General features: G+C 37.5%; 1 pseudogene; it reads right to left on the bottom strand.

The window, feature by feature from the left end:
* LOC129015131 (vacuolar protein sorting-associated protein 35-like) overlaps positions 1–21,730 on the bottom strand; it is a 98,795-nt pseudogene that overhangs the window by 58,975 nt on the left and 18,090 nt on the right.

Genomic DNA, 21,730 nt, shown 5'->3' with positions numbered 1-21,730 from the left:
ATGCCCAGCCTGCGATTTTTTTTTTAAGAGACAGGGCCTCACTTTGTCACCTGGGCTGGAGTACAGTGGTGCAATCATAGTTCACTGCAGCCTTTAACTCCTGGGTTCAAGCAATCTTCCTACTTCTACCTTCTGAGTAGCTGGAACCACAGATGTGTGCCACCCTGCCTTCCTAATTTCTAAAATTTTTTAGAGATGCGGTCTTGCTATGTTGCTCTAGCTGGTCTCAAACTCCTAGCCCCAAGCGATCTTCCCACCTCAGCCTCCCAAAGTGCTGGGATTACAGGCAGGAGCCACCACAGCCAGCCTAAAATAAATTTTTAAGAAGCAGCTTACAACTTCCGTTAACGCATGGAAAGTAAACATTGGAAATATGGCTGCCCAGAAATCTGCAAATGTGATAATGGCTAAAGGCTATTCTGTCTAGCAAATTTGAGGCTAAGAAATTTTGTGGGATTGCAACCACTGTGATAATGCATGAGAGGATCATTTGCCTCATAGGATATGTTTAAAATCAAGAGGTTCATAATCAATAGCTTAAAAACAAGTCAAACTCAGATTTCTTGTACCCCATGTAATTCTGGAGAATAAATGGTTCTGGAGCAGGCTAGCAAATTTGAAGCTAAGAAATTTTGTGGGATTTCAGCCACTGTGATAATGCATTAAAGGATCATTTGCCTCATAAAAGATGTTTAGAAATCAAGAGGTTCATAAAAAATAGCTTAAAAAGAAACTCATATTTCTTGTACCCCATGCAATTCTGCAGAATAAATGGTTCTGGAGCTGGGGCAATGGGTGGGGTAAAGTAATAAACAACTCTTCTTTATGCTTATTTTGGAAGTCCTACCATCTACAGCACTTAACACAGGATCAGACAAAAAGTTCCCAGCACATATTTAGATTCACTGGTTGATGGCCATCATCAAAATGGCTGCTCTTGTCCACAATCTTGTTCAGCCAGATTCCAAATCTTAATCTGAACAAGAAAATTCCTACTGGAATCTGAGTATCCATGAACATATTTACTGGTGACTGGTACAAATAATAAATCTTATAACATTCAAAGCAATTTAAAATGTAAATATTTTTAATCTTTGTCAGTTGGAAAGGCAGAAAACTTTAAAATTATACTCCCTAAAGCAGCATTTTCCATAACAGCAAAAAGATGGGAACAACCCAAATATCTATCAATGGATAAATAGAGGAATAAATAAATTGTTGTATGTACATAAGTGGAATAGTACTAGGCCATAAAAAGAAAGTACTCATGCCTGGCTATGGAATCAATGTAGATTGCTACAACTTGGAAGAACCTCCAATATATTATGCTAACTGAAAGAAGCCAGGCGCAGAGGGGTACATATTGCATAATTCCATTTTTATGCTATATCAAGAAAAGGCAAATCCATACAGATAGAAAGCAGATTAGGCCCCTATTCACTTATTGGTCTCCTCTGTTCCAAAAGACTCCCAGAGGCTCCTCTGGGGTTTCCATCATCCTGCAACCTGTAGGTACTAGGAGATCTGTTGGGAGACCATTCAGATACTGCAGAAGCTGGGAAATTGACTAGTGGCCTTTGAGGATGTGGCTGTAACTTCACCCTGGAGGGGTGGGCTTTGCTGGATCCTTCCCAAAAGGGTCTCTATAGGGAATGTGATGTGGGAAACTTTTAGAAACATAGCTTCTATAGGAAACAAATGAGAAAACCAGACCACTAAGGATCAGTGCAAAAATTCTTGGAGAAATCAAAGAAGTCATATGGTAGCAAGACTGTATGAAAGTAAAGAAGGTAGTCAGCATGGAGAAATGTTCAGCCAGATTCCAAATCTTAATCTGAACAAGAAAATTCCTACTGGAGTAAAGCTGTTGTGAGAATCAGGAGATTGGAGAGATCAATAGGTAAAATAGGAGGATTTTATTGAGTGCACTCAGACCTAGGGGATTAATATCAAGGGATTGGGCCTAGAACAAAGACAGGACTTGAATTTTATACACACTTCTAAAAGGGGGTTGGCTAGTTTGAAGCAAGCTTACAGTGGTGTGAAGTGTAGTGGAGCAAAAGCGAGTGTACAGAAGCAGAACAAAGGCAGTTAATCAAGCTGTGACAGGTTCATAACTCAGAATTACATGTGACTCTTGCTATGCGGCCTAGATGGCTGTTATCTAGGTTTGCTCAAGTCCCTTGCACGAGCTTATCTTATAACCTTCGCTATAGTGCCTAGATGGCAGCAATCCAGGCCTGCTCAGGCATTTCTTATGACCTTCACTGTGCTGCTTAGATGAAAAACAGAATACTTGGAGTTAGTAGTTACAGAAAACAGGAATCTATAAACTCATAAATTTTCTCATACTATAGGGGAAAGGAAAATAAAAACAATTTGTTTTTCTTCTCCTTATATTGAGGGAGTGCTGGGAGACTCTCCAGAGCACATTTCTTGGAGCCCTGGCTTCTTAGATAATGTTATTGAGACTTTGCCTGGGTCTGGAGTTTGCCTGTTACTGCTTTTAGGATGAGTCAACCTAATACAGAAGCTTGTTTTTTTTTTCAAGCTTGTTTTTCTCTTTTTATTTCTCTTTTTATTTTTATATTTCTCTTTTATTTTTCTTTCTTCTTTTCTTTTTCTTTTTATTTTCTTATTTTATTTTCTTCTTTTTAATTTCCTGCCTCAAAGCCATGCAAAAGTAGTGTGTGTAGAAACACCTTCACCTGCCATTCTTCCCTTTGGAGGCATATCATACCTAATTCTGGACAAAAATCAGAGTGTGACGAATGCAGAGAGAAGACATATACATGTAAACAATGTGGAAAAGCCTTCATTTCTCACCAGTGTCCAAGGACACATGGTAACACACACTGGAAGTTGATATTATAAATGTACAGTATGTGGGAAAGCCTTTGATTTTCCCAATTCATTGCAAATCCGTGAAAGAACTCACACTGAAGAGAAACCCTATACATGAAATCAATGTGGAAAGTCTTCAGTTTTTCCAGGTCCTGTCAAATACGTGAAAGAATTCACAGTAGCAAAAGACTGTGAATATAGGGAATGTAGGAAAAGATCCATTTTTCCTTTGTCTCTTAAAATACATGAAAAGATTCACATTGGAGAAAAATTCTATAAATGTAAGAAATATGGTAAAGCTTTCAGATATTTCAGTTCCCTTTATAACTGTGAACTATAGCAAAACCCTATCAATATAAGGAATGTGTTAAGGCTTTGCTCATTCCAGACACCTTCATAATCATAATAAACTCATACTAGGGAGAAACTCTATGAATGTAATTAATGAGATAAAACCTTCAGATACTTCAGCTCCCTCCATTACCATAAAAGAATTCATACTGGTGTGAAGCCATACAAATATAAGAAATGTGGTAAGGGCTTCACTCATTCCAGTCACCTGCATAACCATGAAACAACTCATACTGGAGAGAAACTCTATGAATGTAGGAATATAGGAAAGATTTGTTTTTCCATGTTCTCTTAGAAGACATTAAAGTATTCACACTGGCTAAACACCCTATGTGTGTAAGAAATGTGGTAAAGTATTCACTCTTACTTGTTCCCTTTAACTACACGGAAGAACTCATACTGGTGGGGTGTGGTGACTCACACCTGTAATCCCAGGACTTTGGGAGGCCAAGGTGAGTGGATCATCTAAGGTTAGGAGTTTGAGAGCAGCCTGGCCAACATGGCAAAAGCCTGTCTCTACTAAAAAAATACAAGAATTAGCCGGGCATGGTAGCATGCACCTGTAGTCCCAGCTACTCAGGAAGCTGAGGCAGGAGAATTGCTTGAAACTGGGAGGCGGCAGTTGCAGTGAGCCAAGATCACGCCATTGCATTCCAGCCTGGGTAACAGAGCGAGACTCCATCTCAGAAAAAAAAGAAAAAAGAAAAAAAGAAAAGAAAAGAAAGAAAAGAGAACTCATACTGTCAAGAAACCTTATAAAAGTAAGAAATATAATCAAGCTCTTATCCTTAGATGTTTAGTTCCAGGAACCAACTCTCATACAGCCTTTCTCAGTTGAGTTTCTATCACTTATAACTGAAGGAATTCTGGCAATGGACTGTAACACAACTATCAAAAGAATAAGGTGGATTTGTATGTACAGATATATTTTTCTGCAATGTATTAAGGGAAAATAGCAACAGCAATTTTCAGAGTGTTGTTACATTATGCCTGTTTTGTTGTTTTTAAAAAAATGTATATTTTTCTATTAAATAGTGAGGAAAAAGAGGAGAATGTTCACTTCAACACATATAAGACTTTAAAACACACACATATATATTTAATCACAGAATAAAACAAAATGTTATAAAATTAAATGCTATGCATAAATTTTGCATCAAAGCCCAATTATCAAAATTTATTTCAACTTAATTTCCATAGAAGCCTGTGGAATGTACTTCCCAGAAAGGAATAAGAGTAAAAACAGCAAACTGAATTACAAAGAAACATGAATGACACGGTTCTTATGAGCTCATCAGTGTTTTATTGAACTTTCTTCAATCTCCCTCTGAAAAGCAAAATCCAGAAAATGGTTATTTCACCATCCTTCTATAACTCCACAAAAGTGAAGTATACACACTTGAGATCAAATGATCTCTGGGCAGTTTTTAAAAATATATTCATGTTAGTATCTATGGTGCAATAATACAACAAGAAACTGAGGAAGAGAAATACATCTAAAGAAGCTGAAATAAAATACTCAGATCAAGGTATAGAATTTTGCTACCTGCCGTAAATTCAAGGTCACAGTAAGTGTGGACCATAAGGACAGGACACACAATTAGTCAACACAGAAGTCTCTCCTTTTTCCACATCAGTGTTTTAATCTCAAATATCAAATCCATACCCCTCCAGGGCACTCCCTAAATTCCCTATGCTATACCACTGGAGATGTTTAACTCTCCATAATTGAGGCAAAATGTACTGCATATAACTTAAATAAGAACAAAGTAGGCCTACTCATTATAACGAATTATGTGAGTAAAAATTAATATAAGCTTAGATTTAAACTAAAATAGAAATGAAATCTGAAAAACTCTATGTTATAAAAAGGAGCAAGGAAGGTATTAATGTTACTAACTTATCTACAAAACCTAAACCAAGATAAAGTAGAAATTCAATTGAAAAACCAATGTGATTTGGGAGGCTGAGGTGGGTGGACCCACTTGAGGTCGGTAACACGCCTGTAATCCCAGCACTTTGGGAGGCCGAGGTGGGTGGATCACTTGAGGTCAGGAGTCTGAGACCAACCTGGCCAACATGGTGAAACCCCGTCTCTACTAAAAATACAAAAATTAGCCAGGCATGGTGGCAGGCGCCTGTAATCCCAGCTACTTGGGAGGCTGAGGCATGGAATCACTTGAACCCAGGAGACTCAGGTTGCAATGAGCCGAGATCATGCCACTGCACTCCAGCCTGGGTGACAAAGCAAAGTTCCATCTCAAAAACAAACTAAAATAAAATAAAATTAAAATAAATACAAAAATAATTAGCTGAGCATGGTGGAATGAACCTGTAATCCCAGCTACTCAGGAGGCTGAGGCAGGAAAATTGCTTGAACTCAGGAGGCGGAGGTTGCAGTGAGCTGAGATAGCACTACTGCACTCCAGCCTGGGTGACAGAGCAAGACTCCATCTCAAAAAAAAAAAAGTTTTTTTAAGTTGAATAAGTGGTATTTATCTTAAGGCATCCCATCTAGAGGCAAAAATTTTAAAAAAGAATAGAAGGTTTTAATATCAACATTTGGCTGAAACTGATGCAGAAATGAACATTACTTTTTAAACCTCTTTGCGATAGGGTTTTTAAAAAGTAAAAATACCATTCAATGATCAAATGATAAATTTAACACAAATCCTACATTTAGTAGCATCCAAAAAATAAGAATTATTTTTCACTCAAATTTAAGAAACAAATATAACCACACTTCATGGGAAAAAATGTAGTACTCTTTCTAAAGCATAAAAACAGATACCAAAATACCATGTGTTCTTCAATGGATCACATATGCGACACCGACACTATGGCCCATCGTGGGTTTCAAAAGATATAACAGGATTCAATTTTGTTATTTCATCACTATAATCTTAATAATTAGGCATATTAATGTCACACACAGTTTTTAAAATACGAATATTTTTAAAAGCTGTGTTTTACAATATGATACCAAGAACACACAGCAGATACAGGTTGTACAGTTAATCATTTTGACTGTGTCAGTATTATAATCAGAATACTGTAACGGTAAGAGAAAAATACTTTCTTTTGAGACAGGGTCTCGCTCTGTCGCCCAGGCTGGAATGTGGTGGTGCAATCACACCTCACTGCAGCCTCAATCTCCTGGGCTCAAGGATCCTCCAGCCTCAGCCTCCTGAGTAGCTGGAACTACATGCATGCACCACCACACCCAGCTATTTTTTTTTTTTTTAATTTATTTGTAGTAGAGACAGGGTCTCACTATGTTGCCCAAGCTAGTCTCAAACTCCTGGGCTCAAGTGATCCTCCTGCCTCAGCATCCCAAAGTGCTGCGATTACAAGTGTGAGCCACTGCTTGGCCTGAAAAACACCTTGTTTTTAATCATTCACATTCAGCAATAGTGAAAATACTCTATGTACAACATTGGCTCTGAATAACACATTTCATTTCTGCTTCAAACCTCCTGTGCTGTCTATCGCTGTTTTGATGACTGCATAGCTCAACAAAAAAATGCATCCCATTGACAGTCTCAATAATACGTCTGATTAGGCAGATACATTCCCAATCATAAAAGCTTTTATTTTAAGACAAGTATTATGCAAATACAGCATGGAAATCAGACTCACTGTAATTGGGATGAAAAGGCAACTCTAAGAAGAACGCTATACATATGACACCTACTGCATTTTTATGCACTAGTCTTGCATTCCCTTCCTTTCTTCCTCGTCTTTGAAGTGCTAAAGGTAATTACACTAAAAAGTTACTACCAGGCTTAATATGAGAGAACCATGTGTATAAGAAAGCAAGACTTTCAGATAAGCAATCTCCAAATATTTTCTATTTTATATGTGTTTATGATCTTTCTTATAAAGGGGAGTGTTTTACGTGCAACATCTGCAAATGGAAATAAATCTACCTTTCACTCAAGCCCAAATAATCAAATATAAAATACAGATATTACAGCAAACTACAATGGCAACAGTGATTCTTATGGCAGCATGTGCAAAATCCAGTATTTTGCTATCTACTTACATCCCTGTGGTCAGAAAAGAAATGTGCCAAAACTATCTTTCCCACTCCACTTGAACTGGTTCCCCACAATCCCAACAAACATCTCCTGTGACATTAAGTTGTCATCAGCTTGCGTGACCCCAGTTCACTCAACCTTTTCTTCTTCATCTGGCCTTTTTGTGTGGAGGCAGCAATTAGTTCATTTACAATTTTCCCTCGACTTGCTCAGAAGGGTCAGTTCTTACATAAAGCTCCATTTTACCAGTTGCACACTGAATCAGCTCTTCTAGATCCACTCTTTCAGCCACATCTGGCTCTCCACCTGTCTGAATTTTAAGTGCTTTATTTTCTGGAGAAACAAACAAATAATAACAAAGTTAAATATACAAGCTAACCCAACTAAAACATATCTTTCTACACAGTCTGTTAGAGTTTTCAAGTTTTTTTTGGCAAACGATTTCTGCTGTCCTCTAACTGGATTTTACAAATTGTTTGCCATAAGATTCTCAATGAGCAGCTGCCTTGCTTTCTATGCCAAGGTTCCCTGACCCTCATTCAGGATCACCAATTTTGAACTCTTCTTTTACCCTTTTCATCCCAGAATTACTTTTACTTAACAGACATTTCCTGGATAGTTACTATCTGCTAAGCACTGTGTTAGGAGGTAGGATGCACAGACTGATAAGATAGTGCCACTTTTCTAAATGAAGTCCCAATCTAGCAGCTAATTCTAGATAGGCCCCATGATCCCCACCCCCTGGTATTACTTTCATGGCTATTAAATGGCAGAAGAATTTTGCATTGTAATTTTACAATGTAATTAAGATTGCTAATCATTTATCTCCAGCTGGTTGCAAAACAGGAAGTCAGAGAAATTCAGGGCATGAAAGATTTTCCTTGAGGGATGTTCTCTGTTGCTGAGATAGGGATGCCATGAGGCAAGAACCTAAGAGCAGCCTCTAGGAGCTGAGTGCCAGCCCCAGTAAACAGCCAGCAGCCAGCAAGAAAATGGAGACTTCAGACCCATGAGCTAAAGGAATGAATTCTGCCAGTGAATGACATGAATGCATTTGGAGGCAGATTCTGCTGCCAGAGCTTTCAGATGAGTCCTGCCCAGCTGACACCTTGATTTCACTTTTGTGAGACTTGTGAAGAAATAAAGAACTTGCAGAGATGTAACTGGAGTGGATCCTGAATAATGACAAGGACTACCCTTTAACTCCTCTTTCAACCTGAAAAAGCTGATGAAATAAATAAACTGCTTTAAACTTTCCTCACCTACATCAATGCTTAATCCTTCTCTATGACGAGACTTAATAGTGATCTACATCATAGCTTGAAGTTCACAAATTTCCACTGAGTTAGCTCCCCTTTGCTGCCAAGAAAGGCAGGTGACAGGAATGCATTTACTTCTACCAGTAAAAACAGAGATAAACTCCACTATCCCCTCCAGGAAATACAGCCTTCAACCTGGCACATTCATGTCACTGCCTCCAGCCTTGATAAATGCCAGGAGGTGCCACCTTTGCTGTCACGTACCCACTGTTGCTGTCACACACCCACCATAGCATCACACACCCACCATTGCTGTCACACAGCCCCTGTTGATATCACACATCCACCCTCATTGAAAGCTAAGTATGATAAGAAGGGAACTGTGCAGAAACCACAACATCAAGACTTTGAATGACATTTGAACTAGTTGACCTTGAAAGTTCCTTTCACATTCTATAATGTTATGGCTTTATCAACCTTCTCTCTCTCCATGCCCATGCATATCCCAACAACCTTTTTGAAGGAAGAGAGGAAGACTCAGATCCTTAATCAGCATTTAATGCAGAAATAAATTATGTCTGGTTTTTATATTAAAAATTACTAAATATAACATACTTTCAGTTCCATCTTTAGCATTTTCTTGCAGGTCAGAGAAGACTGTAGGTTTCACCAAGACAGCACCATAACCTTCATTATTATGTATTATATTATTCACCATGGATATCTTGGGAATGTCACAATGTTCATCTAAGAAGTCCTGTGACAATGAAAACAAATGTTTTAGGAACTGTCATATTCAACATTTCCTGCTTTAAAAATCTTCTTTATTCACGCTATTCTAAAAATAAAGGGGAAAAGCTATGCTTAGTTCTATGTTGTAGCACAGTCTGAGCCCTTAGTGACACAGATTTCCTCTGTCATTTCTGCAGATCTATAGGTAACAAAGCATTATCACAAGAGATTCCAATCACTGACTACTGATATTATCGAAATGTGTATACTGTTTATGCTTTTCAAAACCAGAAAATAGAACCCAACAATTTAATGAAGCATAATTTGTAGGCGAAGCCATTCTATCCATTGAAAAGTGGGTGTTTTGGCCAATGCTCACCTTAATGAAGATCCCTTCTTTGCAGTGGTGGATCCCATTGTCACTCAGCGTGCACTGACTCCCAGGGTAGATTTCTATACCAGCACCCTGTGAGTCACAGTTTGAGAAAATGACAATCAGTTTTTAAAAGGCAAGACTATAAGAGTTTATTATAATTACTTCTTAGCCTTTAACACAGTACAAATGTACAGCACAAAGATAAAGTATTTTACAGATAAGTTTTATCAGCCATTTTTAATCATTTCCATTTGTTCCATTTCTAGCAAGTTGTTGACAATTTATCACTTTCAAAACCACACACACACACATACTTGCCTACGTGCCAGCAGTTAATTCTTGTTCTACTCTTTTTCATTCTAGATAAATGTTTTCTGATTCTGCCAAAAAAAGGTCATTTAACAATTTTGTCAAAAGATGCACTTATTCAAAATGACCATTCTCTCAGATACTCAATTAGTTGGAGAAAAGTATTTGAATTTAGTAAAATACTGTAATTTGAGGATAGAAAGAAGACCCCACATTTTCCAAAACGTGCCAGTTTTAAAATACCCCACCCAACCTAAAAATCATTTGTATGAGTTAAACAATGGCTTTCCCTGCCACACACGTTAACGTTAGCAGCCAGTACAAATGTCATTGAAACAGAGTAACCAGAAGGATCAAACATGACACTATTCTCTCACACCTCACGGCACCAAAAAACATAAGAGTAATAAGAATTTCTTTCCTAATGCTATGCAAGGCACTCTGGAAAACAAAAATAATTCACCCAAACCTCTATAGTTATTTCAGCAACCATTTGGGAATAATTTAGTACACAACAGCATCGATGAAGAAGAGCTGCTATAACCATTGATGACACATCTACTGCATGTATGTTCAGTTAATTTTCTAGTAGCGCTAGTATTCTATGAGAAAACATTTATGATTACTTAACCCTGTACATATGCCTGAACCCTATGTATACACCAATCTAACTCTCTGTAGAGAGGATTTTAAAAATGTGCTAATTGGGCCTTCTTCTAAGAGATTGTCAGTTTGGGGTTATGTGCAAAAAAAGGTTTAGGGGTGATTACATTAAAAATATCTACAGCAAGATAGTAAAAATTAAATATCAAACTATCAAGAATCACATAAAATTTGTAAAGGAGAACAATTAAAACCAGCAGTCATGTAGCAAATGAAAGTCATATTCAAAATATGTTATGAAAATATACAGATAATTTGTCAATTAAAAAGTAACTGAGGAGCCTGCCACTTCTGGGATAATGGAGTAGATGTCCCTATTCCTCCTGCTAGGTATGACCAAAAACTGTGGGCATTATATATAAAACAAGCATAAGACTGAAAAGTGGAGAGAAGAAGGCAGACCAGCTAGGGACCTCAGGACCCAAGAAACAACACCAACACAGTGGTTAAGTTCCTTTCTTCTTTTTGCTTCATAATCCCTAGACTTGGAGCTGAAGAAGCCAGCAATCCAGTACACCAACAGACATACACCCAAAAAAAGCTGCTCTAATGAAAGGACTAAGCAACTTAGAAAGACAGAAAACTTTTAGATAATGATAGCTCTATTCCAGGTAAATACCACAGAATAAAACAGCAGCCCAAATCTCACCCATGCCAGCAAAGGTCAAGAGAAAAACCTAAACTTTCACTCCCTCAAGGATGTAACCAGGTACCACACCTTGACTGGGGCAGTACCAGAGAAGATCAAGCAAGGAGCCAGGACTTTCATCCCCACCAACCACAGTTACAAGGCCTTCTCTGCAGTGTCAGTGAAAACTACATGAGGATCCTGGACTTGTATCCCAACCTGGCAGTGCCCAGACAACCACTCTCTCCCTACTGGGGCCGTGTCAGAGCAGGCCTACTGGAGATTCCAGACTTTCACCATTGCCCAGTGGTAACAAGACCACTGCCATATATCACAGTGCCAGTGGACACCATGTAGGAAGCTACACCTCCCACCCCTACATAGCAGTAATGAGGAGCTCCTCCACCCAACTTTGGTATTAATGGAGACCAAGGGGGAACCATGACTTCTACCTCCACCAGTAACAAGACGATGCCCATCTACCCCCAACCCTGTCCCTTCTTGTAGTAGTATCAGAGAAGCCAAGTTAAAACAGAAGATCCAGATTCTCACAACATAATACAAAAATATCCAACTTTCATTTGAAAATCCCTTGTCATACCAAGAATCAGGAAAATGTCAAAATGAATAAGACAATCAACAGATGCCAAAACCAAGATGTCAGAGATGATAGAATTAACTGCTAGTGATTTTAAAGCAGCCATGATAAAAATGCTTCAATAAGGAATTATGAATGCACATAAAACCAATGAAAAATGAAAGTCTCAGCAAAGAAGTAGATGATATAAAGAACCCAATGGAAATTTTAGAACTGAAAAATACAATAACTAAAATAGAAACTCAGTGGATGTGCTCAACAGCAGAATGAAAACAACAGAGGAAAGAATCAGTGAACTGGAAGATAGAACAATAAAATTTACCCAATAGCAGAGAAAACATACTGAAAAAGAAAAGTAAACAGAGCTCCAAAGGTCTGCTGGAATATAATAAAAGATCCAATATTCATGTCATCAGAGTCCTGGAAAGAGAAGAGAAAGAGAGTGAGGCTAAAAACATACCTAAAGAAATAATGACTAAAAGCTCGCAAATTTGGCAGGATTTGGATAACAAGGTTCAAGAAGCTGAGCAGACCCCAAACAGGATAAATTCAAGGAAATCCATGCCAGAATACTTCATAATTAAACTAGCGTAGCTAAAAACAAAAATTTGAAAGCATCAGTGAACATTTTATGCCTTACCTATAGGAGAGAAAATGTGATTGACAGCATCAGAAACCATGGATGCCAGATGAAAGAGACACAGTATTGTTCAAGGGCTAAAAGAAAAAAATTGTCAACCAGTGAAAATATTCTTCAGGAATGAAGAGGAAATCAAGATATTCTAAGAAGAAGGGAAAATAAGAAAATTTGTCACCAGCAGACCTATCTTCATAGAATGACTAAAGGAAGTTATCTAAACAAAAAAGAAATGATAAAAGAGACGATCTTGGAACATCAGAAAGAAAAAAAAACACATTAAACAAAGATATAGGTAAATACAATAAGCTTTCCTTCTCTTGAGTGTTCTAAATTATGTTTGACATTTGAATCAAAAATCATAAAATTGTCTAATATGGTTCTAGATGTATGTATGTAAAGGAAAAGTTTGAGACAATTTATAAAAAGGAGATGGTAAAGAATAATAAAGGGAGGCAAGGTTTCTACACTTTACTTGAACTGGTGACACCAGTAAACTGTGATGTTACGCACATATAACATATAACTTACAGCAACCTCTAAAAAAGCTATACAGAGAGATATTCTCAAAAACAAATGAAATTCTGAAAAATGTTTGGGTATCCATAGGATGGCAGAAAAAAAGCAAATCAAGAAATGAAAAGCAGAACAAACAGAAAACATAAAAGACTTAACATCAATAATTAAATGTGAGTGATCTAAATACAATTAAAAGACAAAGATTGCCAAATTGCATTTAAAACATGACTCAACTATATGCTGTCTACAACTCAGTTCAAACAGAATATAGGCAAGTTGAAATTAATAGAAAAAGGCATATCATGCAAACAATAATCAAAGGAAAGCAGGTGTGGCTATATTAATATCAGATAAAGTAGACTTTGGAGCAAAAAAAACTACCAGAGACAGACATAAAGTGATCATAAACATGCTGACTCACCAAAAAGACATAGCAATCCTGAATGAGCATATACCAAATAATAGAACTGCAAAATATGTGAAGCAAAAGCTAATAGTACTGAAAAGGCAAACAAACAAATTCAGTTATAATTAGAGATTTCAACACCTCTCTCTCAACAATTGACAGAAGAAAAAAATCAGAAAGAATACAAAAGAACTCAACACCACCAACCAATTTGATCTAGTTGACATTGTACAGAATATACCACGCAATGACAGCAGACAGAATGTGAGAATGACTCACTTTCTTTTCATTTGATCACAGAATATGTATCAAGATAGACCATATCTTGAGCCATAAAAGAAACCTCTAGACATTTAAAATAATTAAAATCATATAGCGTGTTTTTTGACCACAATGGAATGAGACTGGAAATCAACAACAGAAAGATAATTGTAAAACTCCAAATATTTAGAAACTAAACAACACACTTCTAAATTCTGCATGAATCAAAGCATAAAAATAAAAAATATCAAAATTTACAAAACAGCTAGAGCAATGCTGAGAGACAAGTTTCTGGCATTAAATGCTTACATTAGAAAAGAGAAAAAGTCTCAAATCAATAATCTAATCTCTCAGGTGGAAAACCCAAAGCAAGTAAAATAAACCAAAAAGAAGCAGAAGGGATGAAATCATAAAAAGAACATAAAAACATAAAAATTAAAATTAAATTTAAAAAAAGAAATAAAATAAATGAAATTGAAAACAAAACAATTATCAAAAAGAAAAAAAACCACAGAACAACGAAACAAATAATTGGTTCTTAAAAAAGAGAAGACACAACTACCCATATCAAGTATGAAACAGGGATCTTTTCTATACACCCTGAAGATATCAGAAGAATAAGAAAATACTACAAACAATTCTATAAATATAAATCTGACAAGTTAGAAGTAGTAGTCCAATACCACAAAAAGCACAAACTACCAAAATATACTCAATATGAAATAGGTCATTTGAATACCCTTTTAACTATTAATGAAATTGAATTCATAATTTAAAAATTCCAAAAGAGAAACCTCCAGGCCTAGATGATTGCATTGGAGAAATCCATCAAACATCTAAAGAATGAACAGCAATTCTACACAATCTCATCTACAAAATAGAAGAGAACACTTCAGTATTCATTTTATGAAGCTATTATTATCGCTAAAACCAGACAAAGACAGTGGTACAGAAAACCAAAACTAGAGTCCAATATTCATGAATATAGATGCAAAATTTCCTAAAAAAGATTAGCAAATATAATTCAGCAACATATAAAAATAATTATATACCATGACCAAGTGGGGTTTATGCCACAGAGGCAAGGCTGGCTCAAAATTTGAAAATCAACCAACGTAACCCACCATTTTCTGTTTTCCAATAAGAAAAATCATGTGATCATATCAATCTATCCAGAAAAAAACATTAAAAGTCAGCCTATTCTTGAGAAAGGAACTCAGAAAAAAAGTAGTCAACATCCACTTATGATAAAAATTCTCCAAAAAAAAAAAAAAAGAAAAAGGAATAGAGCAGAAATTCATCACCTTGACAAAGAATATCTAAAAACCTGGTCAACCTTATTCTTTTTGATGGAATACTAAATATATTCTCCCTAATATCAAAACCAAGGTAAGGATGTCTGCATTCATAGTGCTGGAAATTCTAGCCAGTGCAATAAGGCAAGGGGGAAAAAAAGCATAAAGATTAGAAAAGAAAAAAGAGAACCTGCCCTTATTTGCAGATAACAATACTCTCTATATAGAAAATCCCAAGGAATCTACAAAAACATTCCTATAAGTACGGTTTAACAAAGTCATAGGATATAGGATAAACATATAAAAATAGAGTATATTTCTATATACTAGCAATGAACATATGGACATTGAAATGAAAAATATCACAATCACTCAAAAAAGTGAAATAATTAGGTACAAATCTAACAAAACACATAGAACATTTGTATGCTGAAGAGTACATGATGTTGATGAAAGAAAACAAAGATTTGGCTGGGTGTGGTGGCTCATGCTTATAATCCCATCACTTCGGGAGACTGAAGCAGGAGGACTGCTTGAGCCTAGGAGTTGAACAGCCTGGGCAACATGGCAAGACCCCATCTCTACAAAAAATAAAGTAAAAAATATTAGCTCGGTGTAGTGGCATGCACCTGTGGTCCCAGCTACTTGAGAGGCAGAGGTGGGAAGATGGCTTGAGCCCAGGAGACTGAAGCTATGCCATGAGCCATGTTCATGCCACTGCACTCCAGCCTGGGTGACAGAACAAGACCCTATCTCAAAAAAAAAAAAAAAAAAAAAAGAAATCAGAGATTTTAAATAAATGGAGAAATACATTGTGTTCAAAGATTGGAAGGTGTTAATCCTTCCCAAATTGACATACGAGTTTATTAAAGTTCTTATCAAAATCTCAGCATGATCTTTTGTGGATATAGACAAAATTATTATTATTATTATTTTTTTTTTTATCTGTGAATAAAGATCTTTTTATTGCTCCCTTTCGATTTTTTTTTCTTTTATTGTTATTATTATTATTATTATTATTATTATTATACTTTAGGCTCTATGGTACATGTGCGCAACGTGCAGGTAAGTTACATATGTATACATGTGCCATGCTGGTGCGCTGCACCCACCAACTCGTCATCTAGCATTATGTATATCTCCCAATGCTATCCCTCCCCCCTCCCCCCACCCCACAACAGTCCCCGAAGTGTGATGTTCCCCTTCCTGTGTCCATGTGTTCTCATTGTTCAATTCCCACCTATGAGTGAGAATATGCGGTGTTTGGTTTTTTGTTCTTGTGATAGTTTACTGAGAATGATGATTTCCAATTTCATCCATGTCCCTACAAAGGACATGAACTCATCCTTTTTTATGGCTGCATAGTATTCCACGGTGTATATGTGCCACATTTTCTTAATCCAGTCTATCATTGTTGGACATTTGGGTTGGTTCCAAGTCTTTGCTATTGTGAATAATGCCGCAATAAACATACGTGTGCATGTGTCTTTATAGCAGCATGATTTATAGTCCTTTGGGTATATACCCAGTAATGGGATGGCTGGGTCAAATGGAATTTCTAGTTCTAGATCCCTGAGGAATCGCCACACTGACTTCCACAAGGGTTGAACTAGTTTACAGTCCCACCAAGAGTGTAAAAGTGTTCCTATTCCTCCACATCCTCTCCAGCACCTGTTGTTTCCTGACTTTTTAATGATTGCCATTCTAACTGGTGTGAGATGGTATCTCATTGTGGTTTTGATTTGCATTTCTCTGATGGCCAGTGATGGTGAGCATTTTTTCATGTGTTTTTTGGCTGCATAAATGTCTTCTTTTGAGAAGTGTCTGTTCATGTCCTTCGCCCACTTTTTGATGGGGTTGTTTGTTTTTTTCTTGTAAATTTGTTGGAGTTCATTGTAGATTCTGGATATTAGCCCTTTGTCAGATGAGTAGGTTGCGAAAATTTTCTCCCATTTTGTAGGCTGCCTGTTCACTCTGATGGTAGTTTCCTTTGCTGTGCAGAAGCTCTTTAGTTTAATTAGATCCCATTTAGACAAAATTATTTTAACATTTGTATTGAAAAGCAAAGGAACTAGAGTCGCTGAAACAATTTTGAAAAAAAAGAAAAGTAGGAGAAATCACTCTACCTGATTTTAAGACTTAATGTATAGCTACAGGTATTGGTGGAGGGATGGCTACACAGATTAGTGAAACAGAATAGGAAAAGAAATGAACCGTGACCTAAACCTCACACCTCATACCAAAATTAACTAGAAAATGGATCACAACCTTATGTAAAATATAAAGCTATAAAAATTTTTAAAAAATAGGAGAAAATCAGGATCTATGGCTAGGCAAAGAGTTCTTATCACCAAAACCTCAACTCATAAAAGGAAAAACTGATACACTGGACTTCATCAAAAGTAAATACTTTGCTCCATAAAAACCCATATGAAGAAGGTGAAAAGACAAGCTACAGAGTGGCAAAAAATGTCTCCAAACCACATACCTGACAATGGACTAGTATCTAGAATATACAGAGAACTCTCAAACCTCTACAGTAAAGAAGAACAAACAATCCAATTAGAAAATGGCGCAAAAGTCACAGATATTTCACTAAAGAGGATATAAGGGTGGCAAATAAGCATATGAGAAAATGCTTGACATCATTAACAACTAGAGAAATGACAATTAAAACCACAATGAGATATCACTACACACTTAATCAGAATGGCTAAAACAAAAAATAGTCAAAACACCAAATGCTCTCGAGGACATGGAGAAACTGGACCACTCAAACATTGCTAGTGGGAATGTAAAATAGTACAACTACTCTGAAAAACATTTTAGCAGTTTCTTAAAAAAAAAAAATTAAACATGCAACTACTATATGACCTACATTTGCATCCGTGGGCATTTACTCCTTAAAAAATGAAAAATGTGTTCACACAAAAACCTGTACCCGAATGTTTACAGCAGCTTTACTGACAATAGGCAAAAACTGGAGACAATCTAGACATCCTTGCACAAGTGACTAAACAAACTGTGGAACAACCACACATTGGACTATTCCTCCACAGTAAAAAGGAGCAAGCTGTTGGTACATACAACGACCTAGGTGAAGCTCCACAGAACCGCACTAAGAGAAAAGCCAATCCCAAAGAGCCACATACTGTGTGATTCCATTTCTACATTTTTGAAATGATGAAATAAGTAGAAATGAAAAACAGCTTAAGGTGTGCCTGCAGTTAAGGAAGAGGTTGGTGGGAGAGGCAGGTGAGTTTGGCTCTAGGAGGGCAGCATGAGGGGTCCCTGTGGTGATGGGAATATTCTTCCACTTGACTGGATCGATGTCAGTATTCTGGTTGTGATGTTGCATGACAGTTTCACAAGATGTTACCATCAGGGGACACTGGTGAAGGGCATAATGCAGGATCTCTCCCTGTTATTTCTTACAACACTGTGTGAATCTACAATTCCAAAGTTATAATTTTAAGGACCTAAACCTCTCTCAAAGCTACATAAAGTAATTGTGAGATTTATTACATTTCTTCTATCATTTGAAAATGCTACATGAGAAGACCCTTGCACAGTTGAGTTTGACTGACTTGGTAGGGATGACTGTCTGAAGAGAGTGGGACTATGCACATACATCTTGGTCCCATATTTCATATATTCATTTACAACTTCCCCAAGAGGACAAGAGCTTCTACCTTGGCACCATATAAATCCGAGTTCTTCATTAGAAACTCCGCTGATGTCCGCGCTGTTACTCCGGTCATCTCACACTGCAGCACACAGTTTTCCAGCGTAGTCTTACCACGGTGAACAACTGGGATGAAAATACACGCTGACTGTTTTAAGAAGTAATGTGCCTTTTCCAGTGTTAGAGATAGCCTGGCGCTGACATTAGCTATGGTCTAAATATTTCTCAACGGCTACCATTTAAATTTTCTTACCTAAATTACAAATTCATAAAATATAAAACAATGACTATTTTGAGTTATTTTCTACAATCTAAAAGCAACATTCTTTAAAAAGAATGACTTGACCTCAGATACAAAAGCACTTTCCATTACCAGAAAACAAAAAAAGTATCAGAGAGCAATTTTGCTGAGTATCTGGGAAGAAAAAGACCTTGATTCAAGAAAGGGGATACAAAGATTCCAGGAAACAAATCCCACATGAAGATAACTTCAGTCTAGTGCTACCTTGAATACACAGAACACAGACCACAACACTGGAAAGTTTTCAAAGAAAAAAATCACTACACAGAAAAGAAACTAATATTAAACAAGTTATCATGAATAGGCTATTTTTCACTTCAGGGTTAAGATTGCTAAGTCGTCACACTATGTACATAAAAAAATAATTTTTTAGGCCATATGCAGTGGCTCACACCTGTAATCCTAGCACTTTGAGAGGCCAAGGGGGGTGGATCACTCAAGGTCAGGAGTTCAAGACCAACCTGGCCAACATGGTGACACCCCGTCTCTACTAAAAAATACAAAAAATTAGCCGGGCGTGATGGCGGGCACCTGTAATCCCAGCTACTCAGGAGGCTGAGGCAGGGGAATCACTTGAACCTGAAAGGCAGAACTTGCAGTGAGCCGAGATCACTCCACTGTACTCCAGCCTGGGCAACAGAGCGAGACCTCTGCCTCCTGGGTTCAAGTGATTCTCCTGCCTCAGCCTCCTGAGTAGCTGGGATTATAGGCACCTGCCATCATGCCCAGCTACTTTTTGTATTTTTTAGTAGAGACGGGGTTTCATCATGTTGGCCAGGCTGGTCTTGAACTCCTGACCTCAGGTGATCTACATGCCTAGGCTTCTCAAAGTGCTGGGATTACAAGCGTAAGCCACTGCGCCCAGCCTAAATGAATAAATTTTTTTTTTTTTTTGAGACACAGCCTCCCTCTGTTGCCTGGGCTGGAATGCAGTGGTGCGATCTCAGCTCACTGCAACCTCTGCTTCCTGGGTTCAAGGGGATTCTCCTGCCTCAGCCTCCTGAGTAGATGGGATCACAGGCATGTACCACTACACTTGGCTAATTTTTGTATTTTTAGTAGAGACAGGGTTCCACCATGTACACCAGGCTGGTCTCAAACTCCTGACCTCAGGCGATCCACCCTCCTCGGCCTCTCAAAGTGCTGGGATTGCAGGCATGAGCCACCACACCCAGCCTCATAAATAAATAATCAGCCTTCCATACACACGCATATCCCAGAGATATTGCAGGTTGAGTTCCAAACCACCACAATAAAGGAAATATCACAATTAAAGTGAGTCACACAATTTTTTTGGTTTCCCAGTGCATACAAAAGTTATGTTTATGGGAGTCTGAGGAGAGTGGATGGCTTGAGGCCAGGAGTCTGAGACCAGCCTGGGCAACATGGCAAGATCTCATCTCTAAAAAATAATAAAAATTAGCGAGATGTGGTGGCACACGCCTGTAGTCCCAGCTACTTGGTGGGGGCTGAGGCAGAATTGCTTGAGCCCAGGAGTTTGAGGCTACAGTGAGCTATGATCATGCTATTGCACTCTAGCCTAGATGACAGTGAGACTCTCTAAAAACAAAAAAAAAGTAAAATTTATGTTTATACTAATGAGCATATGAGTTTATACTAATGAGTACTATGTTTATAATGCATCTATTAAGTGTACAAAAGCATTATGTTTTTTAACAATGTATACATCTTAATTTAAAATATTTTGCTAAAACATGCTAACAATCCTCTGAGCCTTCAGCAAGACAATTTTTTTTTTGCTGGTGGAAGGTCACCTCAATGTTGATGGCTGCTTACTGATCAGAATGGTGCTTGCTGAAGGTTAAGGTGGCTGTGGCAATTTTAAAAAATAAGACAACAATGAAGTTTGCCACATTCATTGACTCTTCCTTTCATGAAAGGATTTCTCTGTAGCATGTGATCTTGTTTGATAGCACTTTACCCACAGTAGAAGGTTTTTCAAAATTGGAGTCGATCCCATCAAAATGTGCCTCTGCTTTACCAAGTTTACATAATATTCTAAATCATTTGTTGTCATCCAACCATGTTCACAGCATCCTCCCCAGGAGATTCCATCTCAAGAAACCACCTTCTTCGCTCATCCATAAGAAGCAACTCCTAATCTGTTCCAGTTTTGTTATAAGATTGTAGCAATTCAGTCACATCTTGAGGTTCTACTTGCTATCATCAGGCTCTAGTTCTCTTGCTATTTCCACCACATCTGCAGTACTTCCTCCATTTGAGTCTTGAACCCCTCAATCATCCATGAGGGCTGGAACCAACTTCTCCAGAACCCCTGTTAATGTTGAGATTTTAACCTCCTCCCATGAATCATAAATGTTCTTAGTGACATCTAGAATGATGACTCCTTCCCAGAAAGTCTTCAATTGACTTTGCCGAGACCCATCACTATCAATAGCTCGTATAGCCTTATGAAGTGTATTTCTTAAACAGTAAGACTTGAAAGTTGAAATTACTTCTTCATCCGTGGGCTGCAGAATGAATGTTATTAGCAGGCATGAAAACAACATTAATCTCCCGACACACCTCCATCATAGCTCTCAGATGACCAGGTACATTGTCAACAAGCAATCATATTTTTAAAGGAATCTTTTTTTTCAGCAGTAAATCTCAATAATGGGCCTAAAATATTCAGTAAACCACGTTATAAACAGATGTGCTACCATTCAGGCTTTGTTGTTCCATTTCTAGGGCACAGGCAGAGCAGATCTGCCATAATTCTTAAGGGCTCTAGGATTTTCAGAATAGTAAATGAGCACTGGCTTCAACTTAAAGTCACCAGTTACATTCGCTCCAAATGAGAGA

The sequence above is a fragment of the Pongo pygmaeus genome, chromosome 18 (assembly GCF_028885625.2).
Source record: "Pongo pygmaeus isolate AG05252 chromosome 18, NHGRI_mPonPyg2-v2.0_pri, whole genome shotgun sequence".
Lineage (NCBI taxonomy): Eukaryota > Metazoa > Chordata > Mammalia > Primates > Hominidae > Pongo > Pongo pygmaeus.
This window is presented reverse-complemented; position numbering and strand designations above follow the sequence as displayed.